The 16,736-nt window shown below is 46.3% G+C and overlaps 1 protein-coding gene across 11 annotated transcripts in view; it reads left to right on the forward strand.

Moving 5' to 3' along the window:
* Nucleotides 1–16,736, forward strand: part of LOC119657601 — a 136,742-nt gene that overhangs the window by 1,781 nt on the left and 118,225 nt on the right. The window lies entirely within an intron of this gene.

Consider the following 16,736-nt stretch of genomic DNA (forward strand, 5'->3'; position numbering starts at 1 on the left):
ATTGATTGCAGGCAATCTACTCTACGTTTTACGGAAATGCTAAAAAAACTCGGACAGAAATTCTCTCGTATTCCATTACATTGGACGGGAGGAAGTAGTTCCATAGGATCACTTGGATAACCGCCTACTGTTGTAACCACCAATTCTTTAGGCCTAGAATAATATCTTATGCATGCAACTACTAAGAATCTTAGTTAGTTAGTTTAGTTAACTGGGGGGAGCCGCAGCTCCGAGCACTCAGGCCATTATTAGGCCCATTGTACTATTGCCTATTCAATGGCTTCCCGGCTACGGTGTTCGCAGGCTTTAGCGAATCTGAGTACATTCTCAAGAGGCAGAGAGTGTGCAGATTCTTCATTGAAGAAAACCTTGCCAAGGTATCTTTGTCTGAGATCTGAGGATGCTGGGCAGCTGCATAAAAAGTGCAGGGCAGTCTCCTCCTCCTCCTCACATTGGCTGCACATAGCCGAAACCACTACCCCAATCTTTTCCATATGGTAGTTTAAGGGGCAGTGTCCCGTCAAAAGCCATACTAGGGTTTTCATGTCCCACTTCTTAAGGGACAACAAAAATGCCGCTCTAGTGGCCCTAGGCTCCTTCACAAGGATTTTCGCTTGGCGGTAAGTGTCCAAATTTCTCCACTCGGTTGCGTGAATCCTTGCAATTTCACCCTCCAGAGTAGACTTGACAGTAGATGGTCGGATTCCAAGAGTTGATTCTGGCCCCACCATTGTGGATCCAGAACCTCGGCGAGCCAGTCTATCAGCCTCCTCATTACCGGCGATGTTAGAGTGCCCTGGCACCCACATCAGGAATGTTTCGTTCTGTCGGCCAAGTTTCAACAGCACCTGATGACCACTCCACACCAAATGGCTTGATATGTTGTTGCTATTTAGTGCTGATAATGCCACCCGACTGTCGAAACAGATTCGAATAGTGCGACCCCTCCATTTTTGTCGCAGACATTCTTCTGCTGCCAATGAAATGGCATATATCTCCGCCTGGAATATGGTCGTCATTTTTCCGAGGTGTCGGGCCAGTTCTATAATCGGATTCTCCGAGAACACACCTGCACCCGATCCATCCTCCGTGACTGACCCGTCGGTGAAGATTATTAGGTCTGTAATCTGAAAAGACTCATGGCCACTTGTCGACCATTCTTCTCTTTCGGTGATTACGACAGTGTATGTCTTTTCCAAGACGAATCTGGAAACCATATGATCGGTCGGCATCAGGGCTACCGGATGTTTTTCAAGGAATTTCCAGATAGACGCATGCCCGTTGGATTGGCCGCCTTTCCACGCCGCAATCGTATCGAGCCTATATGCGTCGTTGGCCGCTTTCCGTTTCACCTCCAAGTGAATGGGGGGTAAATTTAGGATAGCTTCAAGTGCCGCAGTCGGCGTAGTACTCATTGCTCCAGTAATATTTAGACAACCAAGTCTTTGAATCTGCGTTAGCAGCTTCCTGCTGTTAGCAAAGTTCAGTTTTGGTCACCAGACGATGCATGCATACATCAAAATGGGTTTTATTATGGATGTATACTTCCAGTATATCCGTTTAGGTGAAAGTCCCCAGGTCTTACCTATCGCATTCCTACAGCACCAGAGCAATCTGCAGGATTTCTGATATTGTTTCTGGATATGATGCTTCCACGTTAACTTGGATTCGAAATGTACTCCTAAGTACTTGACTGTTTGTGCCAGCTGGATTTCCGTCCCTGCTAAGATGGGTAGCGTATAGCTGCCCCACCTGACGTTCCTAGTGAACATAACTAGTCCAGTCTTCCTAGCGTTCACCGTGAGTCCATTGCGGAGGCACCAGCTGTGGATTACATGCAGAGTTGCATTCAAGCGGTCACATACTGTGTCCGCAAACTTGCCGGTAATTATTACGGCTAGGTCGTCCGCAAGACTTTTTTGTCCTCCAGGAGCCACAGCAAGGTATCCATCACCAAGAGCCATAACAGTGGAGAGAGAACCCCTCCCTGTGGGCAGCCCCTGAGACATCCTGCTTCAATAGACTTCTGGCCGACCGATATGTGAATTTTTCTCCACTCTAGCATGTGAAGGATCCAACTGATTAGCAGCGGTTCGATTTGATGCTGTCTTACCGCATCACAAATTGCCGCAAATGAGGCATAATTGAAGGCACCTTCGTTGTCCATGAATGCGCCTAAGGCGTATTCTTTTTCGGACATCGCCTTTTCAATTTTTGCCGTAAGTTCATGGAGTGCTGTCTCCGTGGATTTGCCTTTCTGGTAGGCGTGTTGCCTATGGTGAAGTGGCCGTTTAGGAATGTGTGTATCCCTTATGAACCGATTTACTAATTTTTCTAGTCCTTTTAGCAGAAAGGATTTTAGGCTAATCGGTCGAAAGCTTTTTGCGTCTGGGTAGGTGGGTTTTCCTGGTTTGGGAATGAACAACACCTTCACATCATCATCATCAGTGCCAGGCATGCACGATATATATTCCGAATGTGTAGACCCAGGGCATCCATTGCTTCTATTACTAGCGCAGGGATGGTGCCATCCGGACCTGCAGACTTGTATCCATGGAACGAGTTAAATGCCCATTTCACTCGCTCCAGTGATACTACTTTGCATGCCAGATTCCAGTCTCCCGGTTGAGGGCTGTATGCACCTGTTGACCCCAAGATTAGATTTTGGATGCTGCCTGGGAAGTGTACTTCAAGCAAATGATTTGCAGTTTCTTCATCGCTTTCTGTGTACTTCCCATTCTGCAAAGGTAAATAACCCAGATCCTGGCTACGTTCTTTGGCCAGAATCCGCTACAGCTTTGAGGTTGCCTCAAGAGAGTTAGTCTCTTCCCAAAAGCGTCTCCAAGATGATCGTTTAGCCGATCTTATGCTCTTCTTTAGACCCTTCTGTGCCTCTTTATAGCGATTCCATCTAGTGCTTGATTCACCCTTCAGAGCACGATTAAGGAGCATCCTTGTCGTTCTCCTCTGTTTTGCCAAATCCAAGTTCCACCATGGTGTTTTACCCTTCTTTGGCATCTTGAGTGGACAGCTTTCTTCTAAGAATCTTACTTATGTACATATGTAGGCTTGGAATATTTGATTTTTTATTTGGTTACTACCCTCGCTCAGTACCTCAGACCAATGGAGAAAACGCTTTTTCGGTCCATCGTCTTTATCGCATCAGAGTTTAATAAGTTTATCTTTATTCAAATTCTAAATGATCAAATAAAATCCCTTTTTGCTTCCAACTTTAATATAGTTTAGCAAATTTTTCAAGCTACAGCATCGTAAACTAGTATTCACCATGGACTAACCTCGACAAAAATCGGCACCTTTCCACTATTAAAAACCAGACTTTCTCTCCGTGAAAGGAAACAATCCATTGTTTTCATTTTCCAAACTATGTTCCCTATGCTGTCTGTACTATAAATACAACATCTGTACAACTAATTCTTCGACAGTCTTTCAGAAATCCTTACTGTAACTTTCTCCTCTCTTCCCTTCATTGTCTGTGCTGACTTTAACCTCCCTTTGCTATCTTGACCTAACATTCCCGGCCCACCACAACTGCCAATTTGTTTCTCTTATCCGTCTCTCCCTTTATTCACTTTCATGAACACTTGTGCTACTCTTCAGTTCAACCGCACCGCAAATCATCTCGATCTAGTCCTCTCCAACATGCTAGAACAGCTCCTTTCTCATTTTCTCTTGCTCTTTCCTACGTCCTTCGTGACGCCCATCATCCTGCTGTGGAGTTCGAAGTACAACTGTCACGCCTCAACTCCCATACTACGCGCAAGACCTCTAAGCTCAACTTTGAGGGTTTGAACTTAACTCTGGCTTCAATCAACTGGGCTCCCATTCTCTTACCATTAATCTACAACTAAGCCCTCCTCTCCTTTTATTCCATTCTGTCTAACCCCCTTCCCATTTACGTTCCTCTCCAAATCCCTTCTACCCATTATGGTTCACCACTGAAATCCATAAAAAAAACTTCATCTGAAGCAAGCTGCGAGGAAAAAGTTTTCATCCACCGAAAGCCGTGCTTTGCGAACTTCGGTTAAGTCGCTGATAATTAAGTCTAGGAAGGATTATGATTGTAACGCGCGCAATGCCTCCCAGTCTCCTTCCACTTTCATTAAATGCTCTAGCTCCACTGCTACCTCTCCTCAGCTATCCTGTGATTTACTTTGCAGTTACTTCTCCTCGATGCATAACTCCTCTCCCTCTTCTTCCTGTCTCCTTCTTTTGTGTACAGCTTCTACCTAATCTCCTGCCATTTCGCTCCTCACTCCCTCTTTGGGGGATTACCCCATTGACAGCCTTGATGCGAATGTCGAACCTGACCCCGATGGTCTACCCAACGCTGATCAAAACCTTTAAGTTCATTTGCCTTCCCCTCTGCATTATTTTCAATGAGGCTCGAAAAATGTCATTTTCCCAGCCTGTGCAAAGAAGCCCTTACTTTTCGCAGATACAAAGACGGTGACGTGTCTCAACTCTTGGCAGGAAATCCATGTCATTTACACGGACTTTTCTAAAGCCTCTGTTGTGCCACAAAGATCCATTCTAGGACTACTTTTGTTTTTATTCCTTATTAACGATCTCCCCTCTATTCTCACTTCCCCTTGTTTGTAATACACCGATGACCTCAAGCTGTTTTCCTCTGTTTTGTCCTCAATGGATTGCGCTTTCCTGCAGGCAAATCTGGATACTTTGGTCCATTGGTGCACAGTTAATAAATTGACTCTTAATGTCAGCAAATGCCACTCGATGTATTACTCGCTTTAAACCTCTCCCACCCCTTTCTCCCTACTCTCTTGGTGATTGCTCTCTGCCCTATCTGAACTCTACCCTCGACCTAATCTAAACCTTCGACGATAAACTCCGTTTTGACAGCCACTACTTCGATATCAACAACCGCGCTTGCAAAATATCAGGTTTCATACTGCCTTCCTGTACTGATTTCACCTCGGTCCAGCCTTCCATAATCCTTTTTAACTCTCCCGTAAGACGTATCCTTGAGTATTGTTACGGCCTAATAGACTGCTCCGCCTCTGCTGATATCGTTCTCCGTAACGTTTCATGAAACACGCGTAACGCTGACATTGGAAAAATTCATGATGATTCAGCTGTACAAAATCTAGGCCTCAAAATACATCTCATTCCGATATCTGCTCAAATAAAGTTACTTTACCTGAAAACCCACCTTAAGTTTATCCTCATTATCATCATCAACGGCGCAACAACCGGTATCCTGTCTAGGCCTGCCTTAATAACGAACTCCAGACATGCCGGTTTTGCGCTGAGGTCCACCAATTCGACATCCCTAAAAGCTGTCTGACGTCCTCACCTACGCCATCGCTCCATCTCAGGTAGGGTCTGCCTCGTCTTCTTTTTCTACCATAGATATTGTCCTTATAGACTTTCCAGGCTGGATCATCCTCATCCATACAGATTAGGTGACCCGCCCACCGTAACCTGTTGAGCCAGATTTTATCGAAAACTTCGTAGATTTCGTCGTTATGTAGAGTACGGAATCGTCCATCCTCAATTAGGAATTCAAAAATTTTTCGGAGGACTTTTCTCCCGAACGCGGCAGGAGTTCGTAATATTTCTTCCAAGAACCCAGGTCTCCGAGGAATACATAAGGACTGACAAGGTCATAGTCTTGTACAATAAGAGCTTTGACCCTATGATGAGACGTTTTAAGCGAAACAATTTTTGTAAGCTGAAATAGGCTCTGTTGGCAGTTGTCATTTTCGACCCTAGAAAAGAGGAATTTTTAACAGTCTCAAAGTTATATTCTCCTACCTCTATCGCTTTTGTTTGACCAGTGTTGGTTGGATCAGTTGGTTTTTTGTTTTTGGTGCTGACACTGCCACCTTGTACTTCGTCTTGCCTTCATTAATATGCGTCCCGAGATCTCGCACCGATGGCCGCCTGCTCGATCTATAATAGATGAAGGTAGACTGTACATCTCGGGTTGTTCTTCCCAAAATATAAATATCGTCATCATAGGCCCGTAGTTAGGTGAACTTTAAGAGGATGGTGCTTCTTGCATGGACATCTGCATTCCGAATCACTTTCTCCGGGACCAGATTAAAGAGGACGCATGATAGGGCATCCCCTTGTCTTAGACTGTTGTTGATGTTGAATGGTCTCAAGATTGATCCCGCTGCTTTTATCTCGCCTTGCATATTAGTCAGGGTCAGCCCAGTCAGTCTTATCAATTTCGTTGGGATATCGAATACACTGGCTATGCTATCTTTTTTTTTTTGAAGTAGGGTAGGTGCATGCGTTTACGCACAGAGTGTTGGACTCCCGCAACAGCACGCTGTCGGACTACCAACTAAACACCTCCCTGTCATCAGCGAACCAGCCTGGAAGCGTTTGACACATTACTTCCACCTAGCGCTCCCGCTCTCCCGGGTTTGGGAGCCTTCAAGTCAGGGAATTCCTTTCACCAACAGGAGAGGAGGGGAGGGGAGGAAGGGAGTTGTCGGTTCAGGGAACCCCTTACCGTCCGATCCCTCTGCCGGTCGAGTTCAATCTGCTCCGCAATAAAAAGAGCCCGAACATAATGGACAATACGATTCCAGCTGCCAGCGCCCTTCAGCATCTCTCTGACAATGTTATCTGGATAGAGCACCCCTGTGTCTGCATAAAGCTGATGACGAAAGCCGCCCCACCTCTCGCAAGAGAAAAAGGTGTGTTCAGCATCGTCGGCCACTACATTGCAGAACACAAAATCAGGAGATCGCACCTTCCCAATCCTGTGCAGGTAAGGCTGAAAACCTCCATGGCCACTTAAAAGTTGGGTAACGAAATAATCAATCTCACCGTGCGTTCGGTTCAACCACGGGTCTAATTTGTCGATGAGCCGTGCAGTCCATCTGCCTCTTGCCTCATTTTGCCAAGAAAGTTGCCACTCGGTAAGGGTGCGTTGAAGTTCTTCACGAGCAACCACCTCTCTTAAGTTCTCGCTCTCACGGCGGTAGGTAGCTATGCGCTCCTTAGCAAGGAGGGCAACTTGGATCACTCCCGCGATCACCATCACAGCCGGTTCGGAGACAGTGTGATAAGCAGGCGCCACTCGCAAAGCACAGAAAAAATCTGATCTGTTAACCTCAAGTGGTATGGATCAATGATGTTCTGGGCGTGTCGGGCTATCTGACCTAGCAAGAGGTGGTGAGAGGGCGCTTCCTTTATGAACACCAACAGAGACACGAAGCGGTTTTGACACACCCGCCATACTTTGAACTTTACTTTTCGGACCGTGATAGAGCCATTGAAACCAACGCACGAGTTCTTCTGGCACTAAGTGTTGTCGTTCCATCACTACGTGGTCAATCTAGTTGAAAGTGGTCCCGTCTGGAGAAGCCCACGTTCGTTTGTGCACCGTTTTCCGCGCAAACCAAGCACTCCCAACAACCATTTCGTGTGGCACTGCTAATTAAATAATACACAGTCCATTACCATTTACCATATTTTGATGTAAGCTATGGGAGCCAACGTATCGCCTGAATACGGACTTCATCCCTACTTGGCTGTTAAAATCCCCAAGTATAATTTTGATATCATATCTGTCTATCGCATCTCTTGCAAAGCTCTTACATCAGTCATATATTAGGATAGGGTATCGGCTAGCTGCTCAGCAGCATTCGGCCTGTGCAGGGAGCGCACGTTCCATGAGAAAATGCGTAAATCGTTAATCCGCTGTCGTTGCCAGGTTCGTCGTTCTAAGATCCATTCTGTCCGAGGCTCCTTTTGTACCTTCGTAATATCGGTTTTCCGTGTAGGGTTGTCAGCCCTACCCAACCCCCAATCCCCAACCTGGAGGACCAGTTGGTACATTTTGTCCCGTTTTTAGGTGCGGGAGACTCGCTTTCATCCTTCTCCGTCTGCAGTTTTTCATAAAGAAAGAACTCCCAACGATCACCATGTGGAGGTGGAGATAGGGTTTGGTAGTCGAGCTGTTAGTGTTGGTTCATCAGGCGTTTCCCAGGTTTTATGCTCCATCGTGGGTACCAATCCACGTTTCGCCCTGGGACCTATACTACCCTTTGACCGCCAGCGTAAGATAGACACTAAAAACCGTCATCCCTGAACACCGAATCCATACAAAGCCATTCCCACGGCCTTGGGTAAGAACCCTAAAGAGGGTGCCGTCCTGAACCCAGATGGCAGCGGTACCTGAAACTGGGTCCCATGAAACTGGGTCCTCGTTTTGCTACTGCTCACTGATGAGTACTAAACCAGATTTGGTCTCCGCAGCGAACTGAGCTAGCAACTCGTAAGCGGTTGCACTCGGGTGCATATTGATTTGTAGGATGCGAATCATGTTGCCCATATCCTAGCTCTTTCCAATTCTGCTTTGAAAACTGGACACCGCCCCAAGCCCGCAATATGTAACGTTCTCATCAGTTGCGCCACGGTCCCTGAATAGGACGCAGCTTTCCTTCTTCATTGTACCGCATTACGGCATGTTACCCTTCTATCAGATCCCCGACAGGTTGCAGATATGTGCCCATAATCCAAACATTATATCCGGGCTTTGGTTACCTCCGGACATTCGCATTTGATGGCCTCTTCTACCCCGTTCTTTTCTGTGAGGCAGTCAAGGTCTCGGATTTCCAAAGAACACATGGGTTCTAGGCTAGAAACCAAAGCTTTTTCTCCCAGAAGCCCCTTGACTGCTTCACAGAACGTAACTTTATTTATTGTCTTCGGTCCTAGTTCGACTAGGACTCCACCACCCTTCGTTTTACGAGAGGAAGACACTTCTGCTCCGTTATCTTCGGGTTTAATCTTGTAACGAATTTCACGGGGACTTCCGCAGAAGTCTTGCCTTCGGCTTAATAAGCAGAGGTGGCGGTCTAGTCCTCCTTCGTCTCCCCACTTTTTTTTTGGTGCTCGAAGGAGTCCGCCTTAATTTTAGGCACAGGTTTTTCTAATTGCGCGACGTATTGTTGCCTCTCGCTCCTCTTCGCCTTCTTCTTTTGAGCCCCGGAGAGTACCTGAGTGAAGTCTCCTTCAGATGCCCCTTCCTCATTTCGTTTTTTCCCCAGTTAGTTCTGCAATGGGCTGCCTGCGATTCATTTGGTTCTCGTAGTGTTCTCGTCGGGAGGCCCGGCTGTTTCTGCTTCCTGCGGATTTTCTCTTACTCTCCGTGTCCGTCTATAATATGCAATCCTGTTCACGAGCTCCACCAGTTCCATGAGCCCGTTTTTCACCCCTTGCTGACGTTTTTCTGGAGGAATGTCGCAGATCGCATGCGCTTCACAACTGCCGCGCAATTCTTAATAAGCCTTTCCTCGTCAGCTTGCGCCAGAGTAGTCGACAGTCCTTCCACTCGGCTTATATTCGAAAACATTTGGTTAGTTTTTTTGCAGTTTCCACTGTGCCTCTTTCCGCAATTATTGCACTGTGTGGTATGGTCCGGATTCCTGCCTCCGTTGCAGGTGCCGCCTCATTTTGCGAGTCCTTGTCTCCATCTACGCGTCCCGATGTCTCGTCGGGTATTTCAGGCCTTATTGCGTCCTTCGCTGGGCGAGCGGCGCATTTTCGTGCTGCGAATAAACACAGCAGCTCACTCTCCACTTCCATTATCTTCTCGTTTGGTGTGTTTTTATTCTCCATTTAAGTTGTTTACCAGCGCATCGTGGGCAAGGAAGCGGGCCGCAATAGTCAGGAACGGGTATACCCTCGGGGACGAAGCACCTACCCCAGTTCCCTGAGGCTTAACCTACGATTAGCTGATCCCGGAACTCACGGACGGATCAGCGCTCGCTCGGGGCAACGCGGTCTACTAATAGCGGTTCAAGGCACACTACCCGACCAGGGTCTCGAAAAGGCTGGCTCCTGACACAGCCCACAACTACCACCTTGGAAGAGTCGGGTTCATATCACCCCACCGAAGTCGACGTCTCCGGGGATTCCCAGTGTGTTCCAGCGTGTATCGGTCATTAGCAGTTCCCTCTTCAACGAGAAACTTTCTCGAGGCTACTACTAGGGCGCAGGTATTATGCCAACGAGGGGGTCAGAACTACTTGCTCAGGCACCACGGGGACGCCACTCCCCGTATCGTAAGCGACCCATTAAGGATCGTTGACGGCCCCTGAGGGGTTTGGAAAACAAAGCTAGAGTTGGCTCTGGAGATGGGTGGGTTTTGAAAATTGGGACGAGGAGTTATTGCCGGTGTAGAAGATTATGTCGAGGTCGAAAAGGAGGTTTCGGGTCTGAAGAGGTAAGAGGATCATCTGTTCCCTGATGAGTTCGTAGAAGATTCCTTTCGACGATCTCGATCTGCATGACCTGGGAGACAAGGGGATTAGGATGGGATAGACATTTATTGAGTAAGTTGAAGGCATGATGAACTTGGACGGCGTCAATGCGGGGCGTTTAGCAGGAGTCATAGAGGATCTGGTTGGAAATGTATTTGGAGTGGTGTTCGTTTTTGTAGGTGTTGGAACAGTGGCGTAGGATTCTGTGTTCTTTGAGTCGAAGCCGTTAGATTTGGATAGGGGAACTGTCGGACCAGACGATGAATGAGCGGTTTGTAGTAAAACAGCTTGACTTTCGGAGATATTGGGATATTGTGTTTAAGGATTGGGTAAAAGGATTTGAAGGCACCAGTTGCACGGCTTATTGTCGTCGTGATATGTGGAAAATGGGATAGGCGAGAATTCATAGTCACTGCAAGGAAAGTGACTTCATTTATGGTTGGAATTGGGACGTTGAGGAATAGGGTTGATATGTCACTCCTTATTTTCGGCAGCATCCTTGCTTTACTGTAGAATACGATAGTCTCGAATTTTTGTGGGTTTAGGGAGAGTTTCAATGGGTGAAGTACAAGTAAAGTTCGTCCAAATAGGAATTCAGGTGGACTTCACCGGCCGGGATGTTTCTTAAAGGAATCGGATTGGGTTTGGGTGTGAGGTTGGTTTAGATAGGTCTGCGATGAACAAAGAGAAGAGGGTAGTGAAGAGGACTGAGGGATGCCCGCCGCTGCTGTTGAAGTTCGACTTGAAATTTCCACCCGTCAAGAAAGCTAAGAATTAGCTCGCAGAGGTGCGAATGAAAATGGAGGACTTCGGAAAGCTTATACGGAGTCGAAAGCCTTCTTTATGTCGCAGAGGCAGGCTATGGTCGGCGCGTTCCGGTTGAGGCCCAGGAGGACGTCCAATTTGAGCATGCTCAACCGAGTGTTTGGGTCGGTTGGCGAATTGAAAAAGGGGGAGTGAATGATTTGAATGAACACTGGAAACCGAAGCTCTAAAGAAGTTCCACTACAGATTATTGGGATTTCCTTCAGCTGACCCTTAAACACTGCCCCAAGTTGTGGTTTTAAACGTGCCACAAAAGTGCCATTACTCCACCTCCTAAGAGAACACCACTCCCGTAGATTTTTTGTTCCTTTTGGAATTTCTCGAGCGCAGGACGGTCCTGATCGAACAAGCTTAGTTTCAAAGAATCCGGGTAGAATCTCCACTGCATCTTCCTCAAAGAAAAATTTGTCCAGCCAGAGGGATTAAAAATTCGATAGTAACTAAATCATCTTTTACCCATGAAGAAGGAGGATGAATGTCAAAGAAGCTCTCCGGATGCTCCAAATTTGGTAAGGTCATCCCTGGAACTTCCTTATTTATTCGCTTTACATATTCTGTAAGCTCTCCTATTGGTCTCAGTTTACTCAACTGTTGATGCTTGGCCCATATCCCTGCTATTAGGGACTGTAGCTCCATTGAGTATTCTGATATTTCTTGTTGGAGCATTGCTACTTCCTGTCGCTCCACAACAGCATTAATCTGCCCCTCAACCTGATGGTACTCGAGATCCGTGATATTAAGCATCAAGGATGCGATTTTAGCTTGCTGATTCTGCAAGCTCTCCATCTCATTACCGATCACGGCATCTCGATAACCCATGTATACCATTGCCCCCGTGCCGAACACAGCTGGCAAGTACTTAACCCCTAGTTTCACAGCCTCCTTTACCATAAACGGAACCATGCTTGGGGCCCGCTTAGCTCGATTGGGTTTATAAACGGCAATAAGGTTCTGGTTTACATCCTTAGCCTGTTGCTCGTTAGCGATTAACAAAGTCCCGCAATGTTCCTGGATGACTTGTCTGGCACATATTTTTTAAAATTTTTCCATTTGATCCGCTATGACCTCTAAATCCGCAGTTAAATTTGCTGAGGTTGCTACCATGTACTTTAACTCGAACACCTTAACTTGAACATTGCCTAAATGAATACTCCTTGACTGTAACACCGGCTCTACCGATGAGGAGGCCAAACTGCCGGGTAGAAAGAACAAACACAAAATCAAGGCAGCTCGAGCCAGAAAGCCACCTTTAAACTTTACGGCTCCACGGGTTCTAGACGCAGGACCATCGATTGCTGCTTCACCTCCCGGATTAGGCCTGCTGTCTGCCGATAAATCCGGTTGCAGCTTACCATCCTCCGGTAGTAATGGGACAAGCTGATGCACTGCACGGTGTACGTTATCCCGTTCAGTTGTTTTTAATCTCACTTGCCTCACCACACCGTTGGGATCCGGAAACGTCTTAACGACCCGTGCCGCTTTCCAATTCAGGGGACTATGATCCTTTTCCTTTATTAGAACCAAATCCCCCTGATCGAGCTGGCGCCCTGGATTTTTCCATGTGTATCGTTTCTGTAAATGGCCCAAGTAATCTTGTTCAAATTTCACCCAAAACTGATGCTGTAATTCCTGGACCTGCAGCCACCGCCTTGTTGCAGGAATATCTTCCCTGAGACCTTTCCCCATCGGAGGATTTAGTAATCCCCGCTGGATTAAAAAATGTGCGGGTGTCAGCACCTGCAAATCGTGACCATTATCTGACAACGGGTATAATGGTCTACTGTTAAGGATGACTTCCCAAGTACATGCAGCGGTATGGAAATCCTCATATGACAGATTAACAACCGCTGGCATCCTTCTCACAAAACGCTTGAAGCTTCCCACTGCAGCTCCAAACAACCCTCCGAAATGGCTTGCCCTTGGCGGATTGTGGTGCCAAACTATCCGCTTTTGTGCTAAACTTTTCCCGACTTCGGCAGACACCTGCTGCCAAGCATTGGTCAATACTTTAGCTGCGCCGACCAAGTTCGTGCCATTATCTGACCGAACCGACCTCGGCTGCCCCCTTCGACTCACAAATCTACGGAAGGAGGCAAGGTAGGCATTCGTGCTGAGGTCGGAACAAATCTCAAGATGGAGAGCCTTGGTTGCCATACACACAAACACAACCACGGATACTTTGATTGTTTTTGAATTTCGCAACGGGCCACTTTTGATTTGAAATGGGCCACATAGATCAGTCCCAACGTTTTCAAACACAAATTCAGCTGCTGTCCGTTCTACTGGGAGATCTGCCATCCTGGGGGTAACTGTTAGACCTTTCATACGAATGCATTTGGTACACGCCCTTATCCATTTCTTAACTCTTTGTTGTAGGGCAGGTATATAATAGATTTCTCGAATTATAGTCATGGTGACTCCAATCCCACAATGATCATTGCTCTCATGAACCTGTCTAATGAGGAGATCCACCAAATGACATTTTCCTAAAATGATGGGGTGTCGCTGCTCAAATGGTAATGGAGCGTTGCTCAACCGTCCTCCCACCCTGAGAAGACCACTTCCTTCCTCCAAGAAGGGGTTGAGCGTACTTAGCCAATGATGTTTTTCCACGTGTAGCCGGTGTGCCAACCTCGCAATTTGCTTTCCAAATAGCTCCATTTGCTGCCATTTAGTCGCCGCGACTTCTGCTTGCTTTAACTCCATGGCCGAAAGGAAGCCCGACTTCTTGTTTCTCCACCTCAGGCACCATGCAACGGTGTTGATCAGTCTAGTAAACGACGAGAATCGGGAACTAAAATCGGTAAAGCCCACCGACTCCTCATGATCTAAAGAGACGCAACTTATTGTTGAATTTTTTATCACAAAGGGAGTGACAGGTAGATCCCCTTGCAAAAAAGGAGGACCCTCAAACTATAGCCTATGGTTTACAAATTTCCGGGGAAGCATGCCTCTTGATGCACAATCAGCCGGGTTTAACTTTGACTGTACATAATGAATTTCGGAAGGAGCGAGAACCTTTCGAATTGATACGACCCTACGCTTCACAGCCTTATTTTCAATTTCCTTCTGACTCCGTATCCAAGCGAGAGCTACCTCAGAATCAGTGTAGTCTGAGCACTTTAATGGAATTGCCCCTAAGCTTTTTTTGACATCCCTTAATAATTCGACTAATAATACCACGCTTTCCAGTTCGAGCTTGGGAATGGTACAAAGCCCTTCGGCTTGACCAACCCGGGCCTTCAGAGGGGTAACTCGCCCTCTTTATGCAATAAGACGGACGACATACCCGCGATGTGTCTTGACTCTGCTGTAAATAACACCAGCGTATCCATCCCCCGAAGCATCACTGAAACCAACTAACTCAGTTACGTGGCTCTCATTACCGTACCCATTCCACCTAGGGATTTGGACCTGATTCAAATCGCCTAATGAAGCAAACACTTTTTCTATTTGTTCTTGGGCAACTCCTGAAATCTCTTCATCCCAGCCACACCCTTCTTGCCACAACTTCTGAAGTTCGATTCGTAGCTTTATAATAACGGGCAATACCCAGCCAATGGGATCAAACAGAGATGCACTCACACTCAGGATGTTTCTTTTAGTGAACATAGTAATTTTTCTTATCTTGATACTATACTGAAAGCAATCCTTTTGAGGATTGTAGTGCAACCCCAGGATCTTTAAGTCACTCTCGGCCTTTTGCAATTCTACAAAGGAATCAATTTGCCGCGATCTATCTATGTTTTCCAACACTTCCCTATGTTTACTGACCCACTTCGTTAGGGACATTTTTCCCTTCTCCAATGTTACCGAAATTTTTTTAATCATTTCCTTGGCAGCACCAATGCTTGTTGCCCCATACAACAAGTCATCCATGTACAAGGCGTTTTTTACTACCCATTTTGTCTCCTCATCGGGCGCGTTGTCCTCGGCTACCTGATGAAGTGTCCTAATCGCCTGCCAAGGAGCGCAATCAATTCCATAGGTGACTGTTTTCAGAAAATACTCCTGAATAGGTTCCTTCGGGTTAGATCTCCATAAGATTCTCAGTCTTAACTGGTCCTCTGGTCTCAGCAAAATCTGGCGATACATTTGGAGAAAACAAACTCAAATTTCCGACTACGGGTAACAATGTCAAAGATGTGGGTTTGTAACTTTGGCCCAGGAAGAATTGCTTGATTGAGATTAACGCCATTCGACGTGGGACTGGAGGCGTTAAAAACATTCCTGAGCTTCGATGTGGTAGCATCCTTGCGAATCACACTCAGGTATGGTATGTAATAAACGTCTCCACTAGTATCACCTCGGAGTTCAGTAGGGACCTCTTCCATATGGCCCATGAACTCGTCCGATTTCGTTTTGAGTTCGGCGTTCTTTAACCACCGTTTTTCCTGGCCGAGAAAATACTGAACTGCCTTGCTAAACGAGTTTCCCAAATGAATATCCTCCTGACGCCACGGGGTTGGTACAACATACCGACCGTCTTCAATTCGATAGTGCTGTGATTGGAATAGATGTTCACATCGCTCTTCATCCAATTCAACCCTCTCATTTTTGTCAATGGGCATGTCCCAAAAATATCTTAGGTTTTACTCAAGTTCCTCCAAGGAGACATATGAGGCCGTAACTTTAGAAGCAGGCAATGCTGCAGAACCAGATACTACCCATCCGAGTCGAGTATTTTGCGCTAAAAATCCTTCCACAACTTCCACTCCCTCCAAAAATAATTGAGGAAGGACATTGGAACCTAGAAAAACCGGAACATGCGAAACGTGATCTGTAACCGAATCTGCCAGCCTCTTCCCTGGGAACAATGAACTTATTCCCCTAGGTGGACGAGGAAGACCCCCTTTGGTAACTCGCTTGACTACCAGCGCCTTCGTTTCCACGTTTGAACCATCCTCTAAACTAAGAGTCAACCCGACAATTGAAGACACTCTTCCTGCGGATACTCCTCCCACTTCGGATACTTCCACATTGGTTCTCTTCATAGTTAGTCGCAGCCTTTGAACTAACTCCTCAGTGATATAACTGCTCTGGTTACTCTGGTCCACCAAGCACCGAACTGAAATTACACTTCCATCCTTTGCCTTTATCTTTCTTTTTTGGGGTCACAGTGATCTTATGGTCCGCTCGAAGATCTTGGCGGAGAATGATAGGATCGAGGTAGGCCTGTAGCTATCAGGATTTAGAAGATTCTGGTTCTTTTTTGGGATAGGAACTATTCGAGAATTCTTCCCAACTGGTAGCTCCGGCTAAAATTCAACTTGCTTTTATAGGAATCACTCTGGGATTGTCAACAAATTTCCTCTTACTTTTCTGTTTCTTAAAGCGAAACTAAATTTTTTATACAAAAATAAGGTTTGAAGCACACAACGGTTCGTCCAAGTGGTTATTTATGATTTGATTTTATCAGCACACAAGCCCTGTTAAAGTAATGTATAAGGCCTACAAATAAGTTCTGTCGGTTTTTTCTTTAAATTTGAAGCTTTATTGTGAAAAATTGGTTATACATTCATTGTTCAAAGTATTGTCCATCGCTAGCCACAACTTTTTTCCATCTTTCAGACAATTCATAGATATTATACCATCGCCCCAAAAATTGGCCTGCTTGGCCGCTATCCACTCATCGAGCCATTT

This window comes from Hermetia illucens, chromosome 5, assembly GCF_905115235.1.
Source record: "Hermetia illucens chromosome 5, iHerIll2.2.curated.20191125, whole genome shotgun sequence".
NCBI classification, from domain to species: domain Eukaryota; kingdom Metazoa; phylum Arthropoda; class Insecta; order Diptera; family Stratiomyidae; genus Hermetia; species Hermetia illucens.